This window comes from Meriones unguiculatus, chromosome 14, assembly GCF_030254825.1.
Source record: "Meriones unguiculatus strain TT.TT164.6M chromosome 14, Bangor_MerUng_6.1, whole genome shotgun sequence".
In the NCBI taxonomy this organism is placed as follows: Eukaryota; Metazoa; Chordata; class Mammalia; order Rodentia; family Muridae; genus Meriones; species Meriones unguiculatus.
In genome coordinates this window covers 81,452,991-81,473,278 of record NC_083361.1, presented here as the reverse complement: position 1 = coordinate 81,473,278, position 20,288 = coordinate 81,452,991, and the positions used below count along the sequence as shown (strand labels likewise).

General features: G+C 40.7%; 1 long non-coding RNA gene across 1 annotated transcript in view; it reads right to left on the bottom strand.

Moving 5' to 3' along the window:
- Nucleotides 1–20,288, bottom strand: part of LOC132647262 (uncharacterized) — a 2,298,480-nt gene that overhangs the window by 458,140 nt on the left and 1,820,052 nt on the right. Inside the window, exon 7 of the long non-coding RNA XR_009585629.1 lies at nucleotides 10,349–10,411. This is a non-coding gene — a long non-coding RNA (uncharacterized LOC132647262). The remainder of the gene's footprint in view (nucleotides 1–10,348; nucleotides 10,412–20,288) is intronic.

Sequence of the window (20,288 nt, the reverse complement as noted above, 5' to 3'; positions counted from 1 at the left end):
TGAATACATATTATTTTTCTGACTGAGGAGATAACTGTAGACATTCTCACTGAATAAATACCGCAGAGCTCATTCATATTAAGCAGAGGCGCACTCACAATACTGTTTTTTTTAATTAATTATTATTATTTACAATTTATTTACTTTGTATCCCGGCTGTAGCCCCCTCCATCTTCTCCCAGTCCTGCCCTCCCTACCTCTTCTCCCCCAATACCTCTAGTCCAAGGATAGGGGAGGATCTCCTCCCCTTCTACCTGACCCTAGTCTATCAGGTCTCATCAGGATTGTTTTATTCTGTGATCTCACCTGGCAAAGAAAATGTATTGAAAAGAAGGACTCTTGCTGGTATTTTTTTCTTTTTAGATTATCTATATTTCTCTGAGTTTCCCCCAATCTTTTATAGTAAACAAACTAAAAAAAAAAAAAGAAAAGAAAAGAAAAAGAATTCCTTTAGGGGGAAAATGGTGGCTGCCACCAGGCAGTACCAGGTCTGGGAACATAACCCAGACCGGGCTTACTCATTGCCCTAAGAGTTGACAGCTGCTTTGATTGCTGGTGATGTTTCAAGTCAAGGTTTTGATGACATAAGTGAAAATGAAGAAGCAAAATCAACAGGCTGGAGATGGTTTTTAGGGGCGTTAGGGGTGACACATGAAAGGGAAGGAGGGCTTAGAAAAGCCCACGCGGGCTGGCAGTGCCAAACCCCAAATGACTGGAAACTGCTTCAAGATGTGGCTGAAACCTCTGGATGGAGGGGGCACACCAGCCGTGCCGCAGTCTTGCAGCTTCGCCAGTGTAGGCCAGCTGAGGGGGAAGCTGTGTCTTCTAACTGAGATGACAGAGGGAAGCTTTGTGGGAAGGTCTAATTTCCCCCTTTAGGCCTTTACAGACGTTGTCTTTGGCGAACGGTCCTACTACAGATCTGGCTCTCTCCAGAGTACATTTTCTTCAGCAGAGGTATTTCCTGAACTATCCCTCAGCCGACTAGTGAGCCCATCTGGCTACACGGACTTCCATCCACTCACTGTAAGCGCCTGCTGTATGCAGAGCACCAGACTGCGCTTTGCGATTATTACTGCAATAATCAAGAATGCTCTTTCAGGAAGCCAGCACAATTGCTGGCTGCCCGACCTGGAGTACCCAATCTTTTCTTTGTTTACTGAAAAGGTTTACAAATGGGTGGCTGCATCAGTTCCCCACAGCGGGCTTTAGTTCCTGAAAGAGGCCGGGCTGCCCTTGGCTGTGACCTTGTGTTCCTGCTAGACCTGCTTGTTCCTGTTGTTCCCACAATGGGAGTTTGAGTCACTAGGCAGAACATGCTCTCCATCGGCTACATATTCTGTAGAGACAGTGAGTGCCACTCACAGACTCCCTACTGTGTGCCAGCAACGCCCTCTCTGCTCCTTCTTCACTTTCTACTTTTCACATGAAGTTTGTGCTTTCAGCACTGGCAAAGAAGTCTCTGCAGTTCTGTGTGTAGCAAGTGCAAACTGTGGGCTGAACGTAAAAACAAAACTGAACTTAAAGAACTAAATGACAGAGTTCAGAGTTTAGTTGAGACCAAACTGTGCTTATAAACACTGCTGGTGTATTTGGTTTACCCCCGGCCGTGGGCGGCGGAATGAACATAGCAGTCTCTTAGGGCCTGATGGCCACAAGCTTACTGGCAGTATGAAAGCTCGGAACGTGGGTCTACCCACAGCTGAAGGTTAGCCTTATGAGCTCACTTGGTTAATTTGCACTACGCAGTTATTAGGTTAAGCATTAATGCAGGAAATGCTGCAGAGGGGTTCTGTAGGTACAGTCAACACTTACAATTGATTGACATTAAGCCAAGGACTTCCTTGATCATGTGAGTGGGCTTCATCCAGTCAGCTGAAATCTTAAGAATAGAAGCAGACTTCTCAGGGAAAATGGAGTTCTACTTAAGTCTGTAACATCAAATTCTGAGTGGGCTGTAGCCTCTTAATACACCATTCTGAATTTTTTTTTTTTTTTTTACCAGACAATGCTACAGTCAAGAAAAGCACAGAGAAGAAAATCTTGCATCAATGAAATGAGACTCAAGATATCCATATGGGATGACCACACATGGTCTACTTCTAAATGTAGAGGAGGAAGGAAGAGGAAAGACTAAAATTTAGAGTTGATACTGGCTGGGATTTCCAAACACAGGGAGAGAACAACTGTGTGGGTTCAAGAATCCTGAGAAGTAGGGGTGTGTGAGATGGTTCAGTTGGTAAAGTGGCTGTTTACTAAGCCTGATGACCTGAGTTTATCTCTGGGACCCGCGTGGTGGAGGGAGGGACAACCTCTTGCAGGTTGTCCTTTGATCTCCACACACACACATAGGGTTGGTGTGATGACGTGGTGAGTAAAATGCTTGCCAAATAAACAGGAGAACCTGAGTTTGAATCCTAGAACCTTTCAGAAACTGGGCACCGCAATGTGCACCTGGAATCCAGAGCTCCTACGGTGAGATGAGAGGGTAATCCCTGGAGGCTCCAGTCCGACCATCCAGAAGTGATGAGAGGTAAAAAACAGAGACCATGACAAACTAGGTAAAGGGTCAGGAGTGACACCCAAGGTTGTCCTATGACTTCAATATGTGTGCATGGAGGTACTCACACACATCAATGCACACATTGTACACACAAATGAACACAAGCAGGAGAACAAAGATTAACCATGAAGACAGTGACTGTACCTAGCTGTATGCAATGATTTATATCAAAGTAAATCTCAGTATCAAATCCTTCCACAAAAAGGCTTTCAATATTTTGCTTGTGAATCCTAGCTCCCATCAAAGGAAAAAAAAATCAAATCCTATCAGACATTAAACAGAGAGATAATTCTAAATTGTATACATAATTTCAGAAAAAAAAACAAAAAGAAAAAGACTTCTTAATTTGTTTTAGGAAGAAAGATCAAAATAACAACATGACAAAAAAATGGAAAAAAATGAGAATATTCTCCTTTGTGAATATACATATGATATAAGTACTAAACAAAAGGTTATTGAAAGACCATGGAAGAGAATAGTGCACCACAACCAAGTAGATTTGATTGCTGTTGAATGAGGTGGTTTCAGGGTTCAAAAATTAGTTAACGTTATATTAATTAATATTGAAGAAAAATATGATTGAAAAAGTAAGACCTGGAGAGGACAGGAGCGCCACAAGGACAGCAACAGATCCAAAAAGTCTGAGTACAGGGGTCTTTTCTGAGACTGATACTCCAGCCAAGGACCACTCATGATGGCCTGGGACCCCTGCACAGAGGTAGCCCATGGCAGTTCAGTGTCCAAGTGGGTTCATAGCAATGGGGACAGGGACTATCTCTGACATGAACTGATTGGCCTGCTCTTTGATCACCTCCCCCTAAGTGGGGAGCAGCCTTACCAGGCCACAGAAGAAAATGCAGCCACTCCTGATGAAACCTGATAGACTAGGATCAGAGGGAAGGGGAGGAGGACCTCCCCTAGCAGTGGACTGGGAGAGGGGCACAGGTGGGAAAGAGGGAGAAAGGGTAGGATTGGGAGGGGAGGAGGGAGGGAGTTACAGGGGGATACAAAGTGAATAAACTGTAATTAATAAAAATAAAAATAATTAAGAAATGAAAAAGAAATTTTCGAAAATTTACTTCTCATTCATGATAAAAATTTCCAAAACTTTAAAAGTAGATGAGAATTCCTATAAAACAATAAAGGACTCCTTTGAAAGCATTGTAGAAAATTTTAGATGTAGTAGAGGAGTTTTGCACACTTGACCTTGAAGACTGGAAATGAGAAAAGGAATGAGCACGGCGAAAAAAACCGAGAATGTGCTAAAAGTGTTTTTATTTGCAGTTAATATCATCACTTGCATAAAGAAATTACATAAACCATACATAAAGAAATTTTACATAAACCACAGCACACATTCGGTAGCCAATAAGTGAATCTGGAAAAAACAGAACAATGCAATGCAATGTCAAAGAAGCACTGGTTGTTGCGTATCGTGCCAGGAAGCATGGAAAAGATTTCATTTTCAGTAGGGACATGGCACACGCTATGAAATGAAAGTAACAAAATGTGAACTACTTCTATTCTGAAAGTCTCAAAACATTGTTCAGAGAAGCTGAACTAGGTCTAAATAAATGGAGGCATGTGCCGCGTTCAACTTCTGAAGGAGTCAATTCATTCTGAAATCAGTTTATAGATTTAATACACTAATAACTGGGTTTTTTTTTGGTAGAAATTGACAGGATATTCTAAGATTATTGTGGAAATGCAAAGAAATCTGAGTAAATCTTTTTTGTTCAGGTTTGTTTGTTTGCTTTTTAAGATTTTAAAGACATAGTCCAGGCTGGCCTGGAACACACAATCCTCTTTCCTTAGCTTCCTGAGTTTGAGGATTAAAGGTGGCTTGTGAAGCCCAGCTAGCATGTGCTTTTCCTGAATCAGTACTGGGAATTAAACCTGGTGCTTCCCACGTACCTGATGAGCTCAGGAAATCTTGAACGAGTAAAGCAGAAGACTTGATGCTACTTTATGTCAGGACTTCCCACGAGGCTGCTCCAGTCTCAGGAAAGTGTGTTCTCAGAAGAAGAAACAAGAAGCAGGCCTCAGCACAGCCCAGAGGGTGAGTTGAGGTCACTTACAGAGTCATTTTCCAGAAAGAGACCAAGTGAACCCAATGAGGAATTTTGTTCCAAATTTTGTTATGGTTGTAAAATACGCAGAACATAAAACTTATTCTTCATCGCTTTGAGGTGCTGCCCCAACGGCCCTGCGTGCATTTATACACTGTGCCTCCATCACGCCAGTCATTTTCACAGTGCTTTTCATCTTGTAAACTTAGAACCCCGTCTATTAAATCACAACTCACTTCCCTGCATCCCCATCCTGCCAAGAACCACTTTACTTTTGTCTCTATGATTTTGACATTCCCAATGACTCATAGAAGGAGAATCGTGTAGTATTTGTCTCTTCGTGATTGACACTTTTCACTCGTTAACAAGCTCCATTCATGTTTTAGTGTATGCTAGAATTTCGTTTTGTTTTAAGGCTGACTAAGAAGTTCCTGTTGTAGGAATCCCCTTCACTCTGCTTATCCACTCATCTACTGTTGGACCTACGGGTTAACTTTATATTTCAGCCAATACTGAAAATGCTGCTGTGAACGTGGCTGTATAGATTCCTCTTTGAAGCCGTTTTTTGGAAACTCTTTTATATACTCAAAAATTAAATTATGGATAACCTGTTATTTTAACATGTGTTGGAGAAGATGTGGAAAAATTGGGAGTCTTGTATGCTATGTCAGTGGGAGCATAAATGCTTTAGACATCTATTGATGATATTTCAAACTTACACTCCTAACACTAAGAGTCAGAGAGCATAAAGAAGAACATTAATAAAATACAACAAAATGTCTTTGCTTGTTGCCCTTTTTCTATGTTGTCGTTGAAATGAGTTCTTTTGTTATTCTAAAGAAAAAAAAACAATACCCACCGTGGTGGTTTGAATGAGAATGGCCCTCTAGAATCATATATTTGAATGGTGGTTTCCATTTAGTGGAAGTATTTGGGAAAAATTAGGAAGAAGTCTGTCCCTAGGGATGAGCTTTGAGGCTTCAAAAACCCATGCAGGCACTCTCTGTCTCTGCCTCTGCCTCTGTCTCTCTTTGTAGATGTAGATCAGATGTGATCTAGCAGCTACACGAGCCATGCGCTCCTGCCATGGTGCTGCACACCATGATGCTCATGGACTAACCTTCTGAAACTGTAAACAAGGTCTCTTTAAGTACTTCCTTTTATGAGTTTCTTTGGCCAGGATGTTTCATCACCAGAATAGAAAGTAACTAAGATATCTATTCAACACTCTTGATTTCTTCATGCATTCCATTGCTGAACCCAATGTGCACAATCCTTACACTCCACTCTCTGTCTTCGGATATATCATATATTTCTTTTTTATAGAAGTGAGCTTTCTGCTCGGCCGTAGCATGTGTTGTATAGCTTGGACTCCCAGCCTTGGGTTCAGAATTTTAGGTTAGAACCTGGCATCTCATGGCATCTTCCACTATTCTCTTCCTGCTCCCAAGTCTTTCTGCAAACAGCCCCATCACCTTCCCAACCAAGAGTCCCCAAGCCTCCTTTTCAGTTTCCTTAGGTGACTTGCACTCAGCATATACCCCACCTCCTTTCTTTCTTCTGACTGGGGAAAGTGATAACATCTATTGTCTTCAGCTCCTGTCTTGATGGACACATGGACATTACAAGCATGTTCTGGAGGCATTTTATGTTTTCCTGGAACACTTTCCTCATCTGCTTCGTTGTTAAACCACCCAGGGAGGTTTTGAGAGCTGAACAGAACTGTCTTCCTAATTACATACGGACCATGGGCATGTTTCCTTGGTCATGGAATGGATGTGGGAAGTCACTGCAGTTACACACCAAACAGATACTCCTGTCTCAGACACAGTATAGTTTTCCATAAAAATGATCTGTCATGAGTTTGTGACTCCTAGAGAGAGAAAAATAAACAGGCCAAGGAAGGAAGACACACAGATATGTATGCTTCTTCAAGAGAGTGGGTCAGTGGGAAAAACAAGAACGGTTTAGGATGAGAACAGAAGCAGGACAGCCCTCCGGATAGCAGTCTAGGAAGATTCTGAGGAGAATGTGCACAGATTAAGTCTTCTTTTAGGCAGATGACATTTGTCCTCTGAAATGTTAATTGTTCTACTTCCTTAATTCTAAGCACAATGCTTTTTCATATTTTAATGGTTATGAAATATGAGGGTGTGTATTACAAGTAATAACAGGGAAAAACAACAAACAAACAAACAAAACCCCTAAAAAACTACAAGACAAACAAAACACTGTAGCTTCTCTAAAGAAGAGTAACTGATAACTAAGCTGTTGGTGCCTGTATGCGTACGAACTTGGCAAAAGTGGAGACACAGGTCTGTGGAGATTGACAGCACAATGAGATATTTGCACAGGCAGTGCTTAGGAAGTTGAATTTAACACTGAATTTGGATATAATCATTGCTCAGGAGGTCCTCAGAAAAAGCTGTACTATGTATCCACAATAATAAAAAGTAATTTTTCGGGAAGATAACACATACCTCTAGGCAGTGTGCAAAGTGCACTGGAAAGCACCAAACGTCACTGGGTAGTTCACAGAATTTTCAGATCCTATAGGGACAGACGCCAACAGACCATATGCCAAGATAGAGAACTCTGGGGCCAGTGGTCTTTCTGTCACAAGCTAAATCTGGTGTCCATCAAAAACTGACCTGTAGTGACCAACAGTTTAGTGAAGAAAACACAGAACTGAGCTGTGAGTCTAACCATGGACTTAATGTGGACAGTGTGAGGTTCTCTTTTATTTTTTATCAAAGTCACATGATTAGCTGTCAAGATATCAAAGGGAAAAGAATGAAGACCAGGTTCGTCTTTTGGTGCAGGGTATCACCACTCACAGTCAAGAAGGAGTTAAAAGCTCCTAAGAATTGTAACAGACTAGACAGAAATGTTGTTTGGGTACTTAAAATATACTGTGTACCTGGGTGGATAAATATTACTGTGAGGAGATTTTATAGCCAACTGTACATATCTGCTCCTCCTTTCCCAGTGCCATTAACTCCTAATAGAGCTATTGACACTGCATTCTGTAACTGACTCATCACGTTAAGGGAGAGTGTGGTACTTTCTAGATCCATGACCAGCTTACTCTCAGGTTTTTGGGACTCCATTGTCAAGGTGTCTAAGCCTTGATGGATGAGAATAGACACCAAAGCCCTATCGTTTAGAAAACCAAACAAAGAAACCAGCTGCTTAAAGTTACCAAAACACCAGATCTAGTTCTAAGGAGGAAAGCTCATAAGCCTTGATACTGTTATAAATCTCAAGACACTTACTCCTGGTTCAGTGCTGGGACCAACATGAACACGAATATGCACACATGTATATGAGAGAAACACCTCTGCCGAATATATAATAATATAATTTTATAAGGTTCATGTCACATGAGGACAGTAAATATAAAGTTAATGAAGTATGAATTATCACATTCACATGGCTGTTAGATATTTAACATTAGCAGTAACTGGCATCTGAGAAAAGATATTAATTTTCTTTAATCCTAAATCGGTAGAATTTAGGTTCAAAATAAAATAAATCTCTCATTCATTGGTCTTTACATGGGTGTTTTTAGCTTTTTTTTTTTTAACCTGTTAAATGAGCCAACAAAATGGCCCATAAAAGGGAATCATGTGGATCTCTGAGTTCAAGGCCAGCCTGGTCTACAAAAGCAAGTTCCAGGACAGCCAGGGCTACATAGAGAAACCTGTCTCTAATAACAAAACAAAACAAAAAAGGGGTGGTGGGATGGGGTGGGAATCATTGGTTACTAAACTTATCCTGCTATTGTCTCATAAAGTGTTTACAGACATGCTTGTGCTGAAATAAAAGACAAATCCTTGTAGCCTGCTTTCCATAAAGGCAAGGCTTGATTGTAGGGAGGTTAATGTGCTATTTCCCTATTACATCCATAACTCTACAAAACATCCACTGCTCTGCTCAGTATTAATTTTAGTAATTGAACTGGGTTAAACAATATGGCAAAAATGCCCATAATTTCCTGCAGGTGTGCACAACCAAAGTGGCAGTGCCCCTCACAGCTTATTTCAGATGGCATTTGGGGGTTCTCAGATGCGTTCAATATGTTTTCCAAATGTAATTGAAATTCTGAGTTAGTTTTTGTATGGCATTAAAAAAAAAATGGAAAGATCTTGAGTACTCCAATGTTTTCAGCAGTGTGCCAGCAATCCAAAAGTGATTACACTGTGCTTGGGTAGGAAGAATAGGAATGGAATTGGTTTAGAATCTAAAGCAAAAATAGTAAGGCATTTGTGATCCAGGCTGATGGGAATGTGGGATGGGATGGAGGAAAATGTAGAGAGGTCAGGACAACACACAAACTGAGACTTTGTGTTCTGAACGGAAAATTAGAGCACAGGTCTGTGACTCCACATCCAACAATAGGAGCAACAGGATGGAAATCATGGCTGCCCCAGAAAATTCAAAAAATTGTTGCTCCAGGGTTACATAAAGAGGCACTGAAACACTGACAAAGGTGTTAATATTGTGGAGAAAAAAAAAACTACAAAAGAAACCAATTACTATAAAATGAATTATATTTTTCAAATCTGTTTCTTTCTTCCCAAATTATTGCTAGCAAGTAGTACAGGCAAAATGTGTGGGAATGAAAAATGAACAAAGAAAACATTATGCTAACTGTGCTTTAAGTATATTCGTTATTCCTGATCTTCAGTTATATATGGAGAAATATTTCCTACTAAAGCCTTGAAACAGCCCTGTCTCCAGAATGAGCTATTTTCTTTATAGAAACAAAAGCCCTGCTTCCTTATCACACACCTCTAGGTAAGTGGCCTTCCCAGTAAACAAAACTCTCACTCAACCTTCCCTGTAGAAATCACAGCAGTTTCCACTGCCCAAAAGCAAGGATGCTCCAGACACCAGGAAAGATAACGTATCTGTGGAGTTCAGTCTTCCATGAAAATCAGCTTTTATCACAACCAGAAATGTATTCAACTTTTGATTGTTTTCAGTTTGGGACAAACTCAGTCATCAGCATTTAAACATTAAAAGGCAGTTATTTTTAAATATATTTGATAGGTAGTAACACAATTCTATTTAACACAAACATTCTCTGAGGATCTAAATTTCATACCAGCTTCACATCCATGTTATTTACACAACTCTTTAGATAAACGGCTGCGGCTGGGGGATGCCACCATTGCTGTCAAGGTGTGAATTGGGTCCAGGGAAGCCTCTGCATTGAGTCCTTAAACAACAAAAGGCTTAAGACCAAAACTAAGTGAAAACTTGACAGTTTGCTTTTTAAATAAATACCTAAGCCTCAGCCAATTACAGCAGCAGAGCTGCAGCCAAGCTCAGGCGGCAACTGAATCAAAAAGGCTGACACCATACTGAGTTAAGCCCTATACCTCACTTCTGCCTCTTATACAGATGTTGCCTGGCCACACTGCTGCCCAGATGTGATGTTATTAAAGACTCATGAATGAAAGTCAACCAAGAGCTGGAAACTCAATTTGTTCTAAATTTGTCTTTGGGTGGCATATAACTGCACCTGCTTGCCTAGAGCAATCTAGGGGCTGCAGGTACGAGCAGAGCCCTGAAGACTCGGACGTCGGGTATGGGAACCATACATTCAAAATGACCTTAGAATGAAGGAAATTAACCAAGTCAAACTCTCCCCTTCAGCTGGCTTCTAGTCAAATATGAGCAACTGGAAGAAAAGAGTGGTATCACTCACCAACATCAGCAGTTATCTGGGTAGATGGACACACTGAAGAGTCAAACTCAATGAAAGCATGCCCTGTAGAGGGAAAGAAAAGAGCATCATGACTTCTAGGGAAAGCAGAAGTGTCTCTGGGAAGAAACTGTATTTTACTACTTTTGGTTAGAACTGTACAGCCAGATGGCATTCCAGGCAGGGTGGGGAGGCAGCAGAGCTAGGTTAGCAACCCTTCCTTCTACTTCTTCAGCCACAACTTCATAGGTTTATTTCACAGCTATCCTTTTTGGTGAATATAGGCCTGTCCTCAAATTGTGACCATATCTATGCCTAAAACAACAAACAAGCAAACAAACAAGCAAAATACCAGTAACCTGGGCTTTAATAAATCCCACTGATGGGGCTGCAGAAACGGCTTGGTGTTTAAGACCCGTTGCTGTTCTGCCAGAGGACCCAAGTTCAGTTCCCAGCACAGCTGCCATGTTGAACAGCTCACGCCTGCCTGCTACTCCAGCCTCCTCAGGCACCTTGATGCCTATGTGCAAATCTACATGCATACACACATGTACATAAATAAAAAACACCACAGCCCCTGAATTTGAGTCTCCTCTGCTTTGAAATCATAGCTCCCAAGTATGTTTGTAGACAGTCTGGCCAGCTTGACCTACTCATGCTCAAGACAGCCTTCTCTGAGAAACTACTCTCATGGGTAGGGTTCATTACGCTGTTACCTTCCAGGTCTTGAACCCCTGATTTCTAGTTCCACTGGAGCATGTAGCAGCTTAGGCGATGAGAATTTGCTAAATGGCCATGTATTTATTGTCAGTGTTGTTATATGTCTTACTCAAAGTTGTGTTGTCAGGCACTTGTGGAGCTCCTGACACATAATAATAGGTTCTCAATAAGTGTCTGATGCATTGCTGTACAGACCAAGGGAATTAGCATACGTCAGAACAGGAGAATAATTTACCCACTGTTTACCAGACACCTACCTCCTTGGCCCTGAGCTAAATTCATTACAAGTATTTTCCCTCGTCTTTTTGCCCAGATTCTGTCTTCCAATGGAACAAATGACTTGTCAAGAATCTTTAAACTCATCCAGCTTTCAAGACTATTTATTCTTCAGTGTTCTCACTTGGGCTCAGAGCATGATACCCAAACTTGCACTTTCCAGGCAAGGTCAGTTTGAGATAACATTCTCAAATTTGACTCTCCACTCATCTGACCATCAAAATGAGCCCAAACTCCTCTTAGAGAGTTTTGAGTGAGGTCTTCAGGTCTTTCTAAGAAGACTTTTCAAGCTGGAAGGTTTAATGGGACATTTGGCTTAGTAAGGGCTGAGTTGGCTTAAAGAGATTGGTAACTCGCAGCTTATAAGCTTACTCTTGCCTACAGTATATTTTGATAAAGTGAACTCAGTCAGGGCAGGAACCTGGAGGCAGGAGCTGATGCAGAGGCCATGGAGGAGTGCTGCTTACTGGCTTGCTCATTATTGCTTGCCCAACCTGCTTTCTTATAGAATGTGAGACCACCATCCCATTATTTGTTTAATATTAAGTTTTCAGTATAGGATTCTGTGGTGGCTTGAATAGAAATGGCCCCTAGTGGCTCATAAATTTCTATACTTAGTCCCCAGTTGGTGAATTGTTTGGTGAGAATTTGGAGGTGTGTCCTTGTTGGAGGAATTTTCTTTTTTTTTTTTAATCTTATATATTGGTTTATTAAAAAAACTATAAAATCAAATTACATTCAGCTTTTAACACTGAGATATTTATGAATATGAAAGTACAGATTATAAACCTCACTTTATTCTGTGTTTTTATAAGCACATAATCATTTTAAATTATGTGTTTGACAAAAATTAAGAAAATTATTGCGTGTAGTATACTCTAGCAATTTAATTGTGTTCAGCAATTTTGGAGGAATTTTCTTGTTGGAGTGGTGTATCACTAGGGGAGGGCTTTGAGCTTTCAAACACCCACCCTAGGCCCAGTCTCTCCTTTCTTTCTCCTTCTCCTTCTTCCTCTCCCTCTCCTGTCTTCCTGCAGATAAGGATGTAAGGCTCTCAGCTACTGCTTCGGCTTCATTGCTTGTCTGCTTCCTGCCACAATCATGGATGAACTCTCTAAAACTGTAAGGAAGCCCCAATTAAATGCTTTCTTCTCTAAGAGTTGCCTTGGTTGTGGTGTCTCCTCAGCAAAGAATAGGAATTAAGATGGATTCTACTCAGTGTTTTTAGAAATAAAAATAGTAGAATAGAGAACAGAGTCAGGTTCATTCTGGTCTGTTGCACTAACACAGTTGCTGTTAATATTGTCATATGTATCCTTCAGCCTTTTGTGTAGGTGTGTGGTAGTATAGGGTATACATAGTAATATGCAAGTTTTGCGTTTTCACACAGTTCTCAGCGTTATGCCTTTAGATCACCTCATGATGTGATGTCCTCTTTGGAAAAGTTGACTTCATGTGACTTTTTCTTGATGTTGAATATTTTGTTTGTTTACCATTCTCTTCTCAGAATTCATCCTCCTCCTAAAAGATTGTACTTTTACCCTATGAGATTCTTTTCTTACTAAGCACTCTTTCTTAGATTTTCTTCCCAGAAAACTCCTCCAGCCTGATAAATACTTTCTGGTTGAAAACTTGTAAGATAATAGAGTATAAGCAGATTTTAGGGATCACTGAATCCAATTTTCCATTTTAAGTAAAGTCACCTAAGCAAGAACACATAAGAACTTAACAGGAGAACTCATCCACCAGCTTTCAAATTAGAGGCTGTTTTTATCCATGTACTAGCCTTCTCAAGAGGATGACTTGTCTTCTGCTGTTGAATAAGGAGCAGAAGGTCCAAAGCGTATGCCTTGAAAATAGACACCAATTGACTGTAATAAGAAAAAAAACCAAAACCAAAAACAAAAAACAAGGACCTCTAAAAACACAGTCAAGTATCTATACCAGTATGAAATATAAGGATATATGTATATGTTTACATATATATGTATATAGAATAGTTGTTTTTGAATGGTCTTGATTGGAAGCAGTCAGAAAGGCAGCAGAATTCTGAATGTGAATAATTATATGAAGAGAATAGTCTTTAATTACTATAGATGACAGAGTTGCCCCCTGTTCTTGGCTTATTTGTATAAAATAAGCTTTCCACTACATATATATACATACATATATATATATCATAATTTCTTGGATTCTGTACAAGTTTTTTTTTTCTGAACAGACTTAAAAAGACTTTTCTAAGAACAAATGTCACTTTCAAAATCCTAGACACTAAAACTGTTTATGCAGCACTCATTGGAGGCAAGATTGGAGCTCCAAACCAGCTTGTCAGAGAATATGAGCTGGTATCTCTCCCATGTGTTAATCTAGGCAATTTTTCTCTTATGGCTTTGCCTCCATCTTTCTTGTTAGAGAATATGATGAATGACATATTTCTCTTGAGGGCAGGCATGATTTAATAAGTCAACATTTTATTTCTACTGAATGCCAGTTCCTACCACATTGGCACTAAGACCACACTGGACAGGTAGATGTGTCCCCCAACCCCCAATAGCTCTCACTTGCCATGTCCCCTTGTTATTACTGACAGCTCTCACTATGCTATCCAGATCTCTGGTTCTGGCTCCTCCCTTCATCTTGTCAGCACATTTCCCAGCAAATGGACAACTTAATTAGGAGAATGTAGCAAGTTAATTCAGTCTAGTCAGGTTATAATGATCTTTCTGTCCTTTCCATTTCCTTTTCATTCCATTCCTCTTCCATTCCCTTCCTTACATTACTAGAGATTAAACCCACAGCCTAGGCAAACTACCATTGGGTCACATCTTTATCCATTTTGATTTACTGTCATTATTATTGTTGTTGTTGTTGTTTGAGGCAGGGTCTGGCTAAGATACACAGGCTGGCTATGAATTGGCTATGTATCCCAGAGAGACCCTCAGTCTGCAATCCTTTTGCATCCACATCCTGAGAAGCTGAGATTATGGGCCTGATGGCAGTAGATTGATTTTCAGGGATTTTGAAATTAGAACAAAGGAATCTGTTTTGGTAGGTAGTCAGAATGTCATATGCTTATCTGGAAATTGGAAGTGACCACTTGTATATGTGTGTGTGTGGGGGGGGGAAGAGCAGAAGACCACACACCAAAGAAATACAGTTCTTTACAGGAAAAGAAGCAAGTTTCCACAGAAAGAGGGGTGGAAAGAAGGGGAGCCCAAGAAGCCTTGTTGGGCTGAGCCGCATCTATGACCTTGTTTCCGATGAGACATCTTTCCTCTCTAGGGGGAAGCTCCCACTCTTTTGCTTTAGCTCTCTCAGGTGGTGTGTGTAGATTAATGTCATGTGTCCTGACAAATACACTGGGTTGTTAAGGTGGGAGAGGAGGGGTGGCTGTGGTGATCTCTCAGTGAGGGCAGCTAGAGAGGCTGTGCGAAAGACTGCCAGGCAGTGGTTACAAGATGAAGGGGGAGTTATGTGTCCAGGCTTGATGAAAGAAAAAAGAAAACTGAAAATGAAAGATAATCAAACCGTAGGCCTGTCAGAATTTGAGAGTTAGCAGAGAGAGAGAGAGAGAGAGTCTTCCTAATCAGAGAGAAAGATAAAAAGCCTGGGAGGCAGAAATCACAAGAGAAGGAGCAGCAAATCCTAGGTGTATGATGAGAGCGCTGAGCACTGGTTTTGTATGTAAAGTAATGAGATTGATTGCTTGTAACAGGAAGAATAAAATTTGAACATAAAATTCAGCTCTGGCTCATTAAAACGATCTTGTAAAAAGTTAGAATCCTTGTCCCTGCCTCCTAGAGTTGTGTAAGACAGTTCCAGCATGTCAGGAGTTCAGATCCCATGGAACGCAATCACAAACCGTATCAGACCAATCTTTGGTGCTGAGAAAGTCACCAAACCTTGACAGACCTTACTTAGGCTGGTATGCTGAGGACTCGTGGAAGCTAAAGAATGAGATTTGTAAGTATCACTGGCATTGGGGCCAAGTCTGACAGTTAGTTAGCCTGTCTGGATTTTTTGGTAGGGAGTTGATGATGCACTTTCTGAGTTTTATTATCCAAAATGCATTTTAAGGAAGTAGTAGTAACTTAGTCAAGATGAGAACAAGTGCTTAAAACAAGGCAAGGCCCACACAAGCACTCATCTAGCCTCTTTTCTGGCCTATTTCTCCTGGGTCCAGTTCCAACCTATCAAGTAACACCACAGGTCCTCAAGTGTGAGTCAGATATTAGTCCTGGAGCTCATGGCCAAGTCCCAATTCAAGAAATTCTGAGCCTCTGGCAAACTTGACAGAGTAAAGTCTTTGGTGAGGATACTCAGGTGTGTAACATGCTCACACTGTCTTCAGACTTACTACTGGATTCAGTCCCTAAGTATAAATGCCCACTAGACAAGGAAACAAGATGTCCAGTAGACCATTACGGATTTACATAAACATGGGCCAATGAATTTGTATTCCCGGTCCACATGTCTTGAAATGGCTGAAATAATGAGAAAAGGGACAAAGATGTCTCTGCCCAGTTTGTGACCGTCTGAGGCCTGGATTGATAGATATTTTGTAAGAAGAGATTTCCACATCTAACTTTCTTCTTCATGATTAAGCTCTATATTTTGAATATATTGCCTGAACCTCAATATGTGTTATAGAAAGGAAGGGAAATAAACGAAGAGAAGAATGACATAGGAAAGTAAGGAAGAGAACAAGGAAGAAACCAGGTGGGAAAGAAAGATGGAAGATAGAAAGACTGGAAAAAAAAAATCTATGAAACAGAAGTTCAGGCTGCACAGTCTTTAGGTCCTTCCTACCTCCTACACTGTAGAAGATGCCTTCTTCTGCAGAATTCTTAGACTTTGACCATAAAGCATTTACTGGGACAATGACACAGACAGTCCAGTACTTATTATACCTTCCAGCTAAGAGCTGAAGATTTTCCCTGGAAAGCTTTCTGTGTGAGTTTAACACAGAAGACAGGGCTGTAGGCTGGAGCAGAAAGGATGAGGAATGAGTTACAGGGATCCAGCATAGCTATCAATGCAGAACGTGAATGCACCTAGGGAAGAGAAGCCCACAATCCAGCAAGTGCTCAGGCCAGACTCCATCCGACCCCCGCATATCTTCCATGATATGGATGAATGCACTTCACACGTGGACTAGCATGACTTTGTGATGCTTGGCGAAGATGGATCAATAATCTGGGTTCTAGGATTCAACTTTGCTCCTACCTTCTTGACAGACAGAGTGAGATTCATTTCTTCACATATGCTTAGCACTGTATTCACCATATTGACTGGTGAGGTCAGGTTATCATGAAGAGAAGTCTAGTCTCAGGGAACCCAAGAAGACAAAGGGTCAAGTTCCACTATCAAGATGAAAAATAGATGGATCTGAGGTCGCCAGTTAAAATGAGAAAATAAATTTCAAGCGAAGGGAATAATATATGCAAATATGTGGCTCTGGATTTGAGTCCCAGCACCCACATGGCATTTAGCTACCATCTGTAACTCCATTTTCAAGGGAATCTGATACTCTCTTCTGATCTCCTTGTGAACCAGGCGCGCGCACATGTGCGCGCGCACACACACACACACACACAAGTAAAACACCCATATACAGATAATAATAAAACAAAAATTTTAAAATGTAAAAATGATATTATGTCACAGGAATTTTTAAGTCCATTTCTGTTTTACAAATGCAAAATACAAGGTCCCAGGCATGTTTTCTATATGGATTAGATCCTTCCCTACAAGGCTGGGTCTACGTTAAGTACTTTACAAAAGATTTGATCATTGTATTTGTGCTAATGCACCACTGTCACTTCTTCATGTGGGTCCAGATCTGGTCTTCGGCCATGGTGCTATTAGCCAGATACCACATGTAGCCTGGGGAATATTTTTATTTTTTAGCTTGTCAGCATCCAAGGTCAGTGACTCCATCTGCTTCACTTCCATGAAGCCATAAAAGCACTGCACAGCTAATGTAACACAATAGAGCAAAGAGTGACCCCAATTTTCCACTGGTTGGGAGGCACTGAGGTCAGCTCTTCTCGGGGCTCTCAGGGCTCGGACTGTAACAGAATGAGAGACCTCTGCACCCTGGCCCCACCTCAGACACATGCATGCTACAGTTAAATGGACAGTTTTAAGAGGAACAGAATCGAGTTCAGAAAGTATGCTGAGGCTGCAGGGAAATGATCACGCTTCTTAAGAACCTGGGTGTGGGCTGAAGGATCATGGAGGATTTGTATAGTCTTCCATTGTTGTTCCAACGTTTCGTTGTACTCTTGCAAACCTGGGTATACAGACTCCTGTCACTGTCTCAGCTTGTCTAAGTGTTTACATTATTTGCTTTGCTCCTTGTACCTTCTCCAGAAGTCAATAAAATGGAAGCTTCGGGTGGTGTTTAATTGCCCCTTTTATCAGTATATGCACAATGTTTGCAACCAAATAGGTACTCGAAGAATGTCTGTTGAATCTTATTTACTTATACTGTTGTGATAAAAATACTCTGACAATGGTAGTGTAAGGAAGGGTTTATTTGGGTTCTCAGCTTGTGGTATACCATGGCTGGTGGGGTCACTAGCAGGAGTCTGGCTAGATGCTCATAGTCAGGAAGCAGATACGGATGAATGATAATGCTCAGCTTCCTGTCTCCTTTTGATTGCCCACGACTCCAAATCTGGAACTATGTCATCCACAGCTGAGGTAGGCTTTTCTGCCTCAGTTACCCTAATCTAGTTCATCCCTCACAGGTGTGTTCAGAGATTTGCATCTCAGATGATTCTACCTAACGTTAAGTTGACAACATAAATGATCACAATAATCAAATTGGGTGAGGGAACTTCTGTGATATTATTTGAAGTTAGACCTTGTGTTTACACACATTTAAATAGGATTGTTCATAACTGTTTTACTCTCCATTCAAAGTGCTCTGAACTGTAAGTTTAAAACAGGTCTTAGGTGCATGTTCAGCTACCACCTTTCCAATTTTAGCTAACATATAGCAAGTTTTTGTATAGTTGGTCATCCATCCATCTATCCTGAGCCGTTCTTCTGCTCATCTTTTGACTCATTTACACTTCAGTTTTGCCTTTATTATGCTCCTTTGTAGAACATCTGCTTCCAATCCAATGGGATAGTTGTGCTATGTGCTACTTTATTATCTGCCTTTTAAAAAATATATAAATGTATATATATAATATGAGTGGTCTATCTTAATGCACACCAGAAGAGTGAATCAGATCCCATTACAGATGGTTGTGAGCCACCATGTGGTTTCTGGGAGTTGAACTCAGAACCTCCGAAAGAGCAGTAAGTGCTCTTAGTGGTTGAGTCATCTTCCCAGCCCCTTATGTCATTTTTTAATCAACAATCTAATATAGTTATCTAGATCTTTTCACAAATGAGAAGAACAGGGCTAAGTAAGTTCACAAAGATGAGAAGAAGAGTAGAAATTCACATTCTAGGAAACAATATATCCAAATATGTGGCTTTTAAATGTTATAAACTTTATTTCGACAGAAATATATGGAAATCAGTACTATTTTGTCCCAAGAAAAAAGAGAGAGGGGTGAGAGGAGAGGCCTGTGCCTTAAACTGTTTTGCAAAAATATGGTAAGTGGTGTTTTTGTTTGTTTGTTGTTGTTTTCCTTAAGAGAAACATGTAGATACTGAAGCAATTTAAGGGATAAATGAAGATTATCTGGTCTATAGTGATGGCTGTAGGTGATACACAGAAGCAGGCATAGAATAACAAGTGAGAGGCTGGAGGCCCAGAGGTCAAGAGCATTGACTGATCTTCCAGAAGATCTGGTTTTGATTCTCAGCACCCACATGGTATCTAGCCACAACGTGTAACTTCATTTCCAAGGGGATTGGTACCCTCTTCTGACCTCCTTGGGCACCAGGCACACACAGGTACACAAGTGAGCAAAATACAAATACGCCTAAAACAATCTAAAAAATGTTTAAAAACTTATCATAGGAATTTAAGTTCATTTCTGTTTTACAAATGCAAAATGCAAAATGCAAAGTTCCAGGAATGTTTTCTATATGGCTTAGATCATTCCCTATAAAGCTGTAATTGGATTTTCCTTCCTGCTTCTTCCAATTCCCACTAGAACTTCCTCATCTGTATGGTGGGTGGCAGATCTATACATATGCCTAGTATATACACAACCAACTAGGAAAAGCAGTTAGTGTAGAGGAATTTTAATCCAGCAACATGGATTTTCTGACAAGAGATCACATCCAAAGACCTTCTAGGTTTGTGTGAACCTTTAATTGTTCTGGCTGGAATACAGACACACCCTGAGCACACACCTTTAATCCCAAACAATGAAGGCAAAATTAGTTTGTAGAAGGAAGCACTCATGTTTGAAAGTGACACCTAATTGAGAGGCAGACAAAGTGATGAATCAGAGAAAGATTTGACAGAAGGAGTCAGAGATAGAAAACTACCAACCTTTAGAAGAACCGACAGGAAAGAGAAGCTGCTTAAGACCACCAGTACAGTAGAGTTGAGACAGTAGAGCAGGGCATAATAGAGAGAGAGTAGAGAAGACAATACAGCAGAGTAAAGTACAGTAGAGAGTTTAGTAGAGAAGACGGTACAGTAGAGTTGAGGCCAGTTGGCAGAGAGTTGGGAGTCAGTTGGCAGTTCAGTTGGTAGCAATTCAATTTGTGGAGTTCAGAGTCAGTTTTTATGAGGACAGTTTTAAAGAGACAGGTTGCAGAAAGAACAAGCTAGACATAGGTGAACACAGAATAAGCCAGAGATTGAGAAGGAGCCAGAAGATTAGAAGATATTTTTTTAGAGTTAGTTTGAGGCCAAGCACAATTCAGTCAGATGCTAAGAGAAGCCAGTTTAAACCAATCACCTTAAAGAGCAGTTTGAGCCAGAACAGCCGAGCTGAACCAGCCAACCAGAGTTCAGAAAGAACTA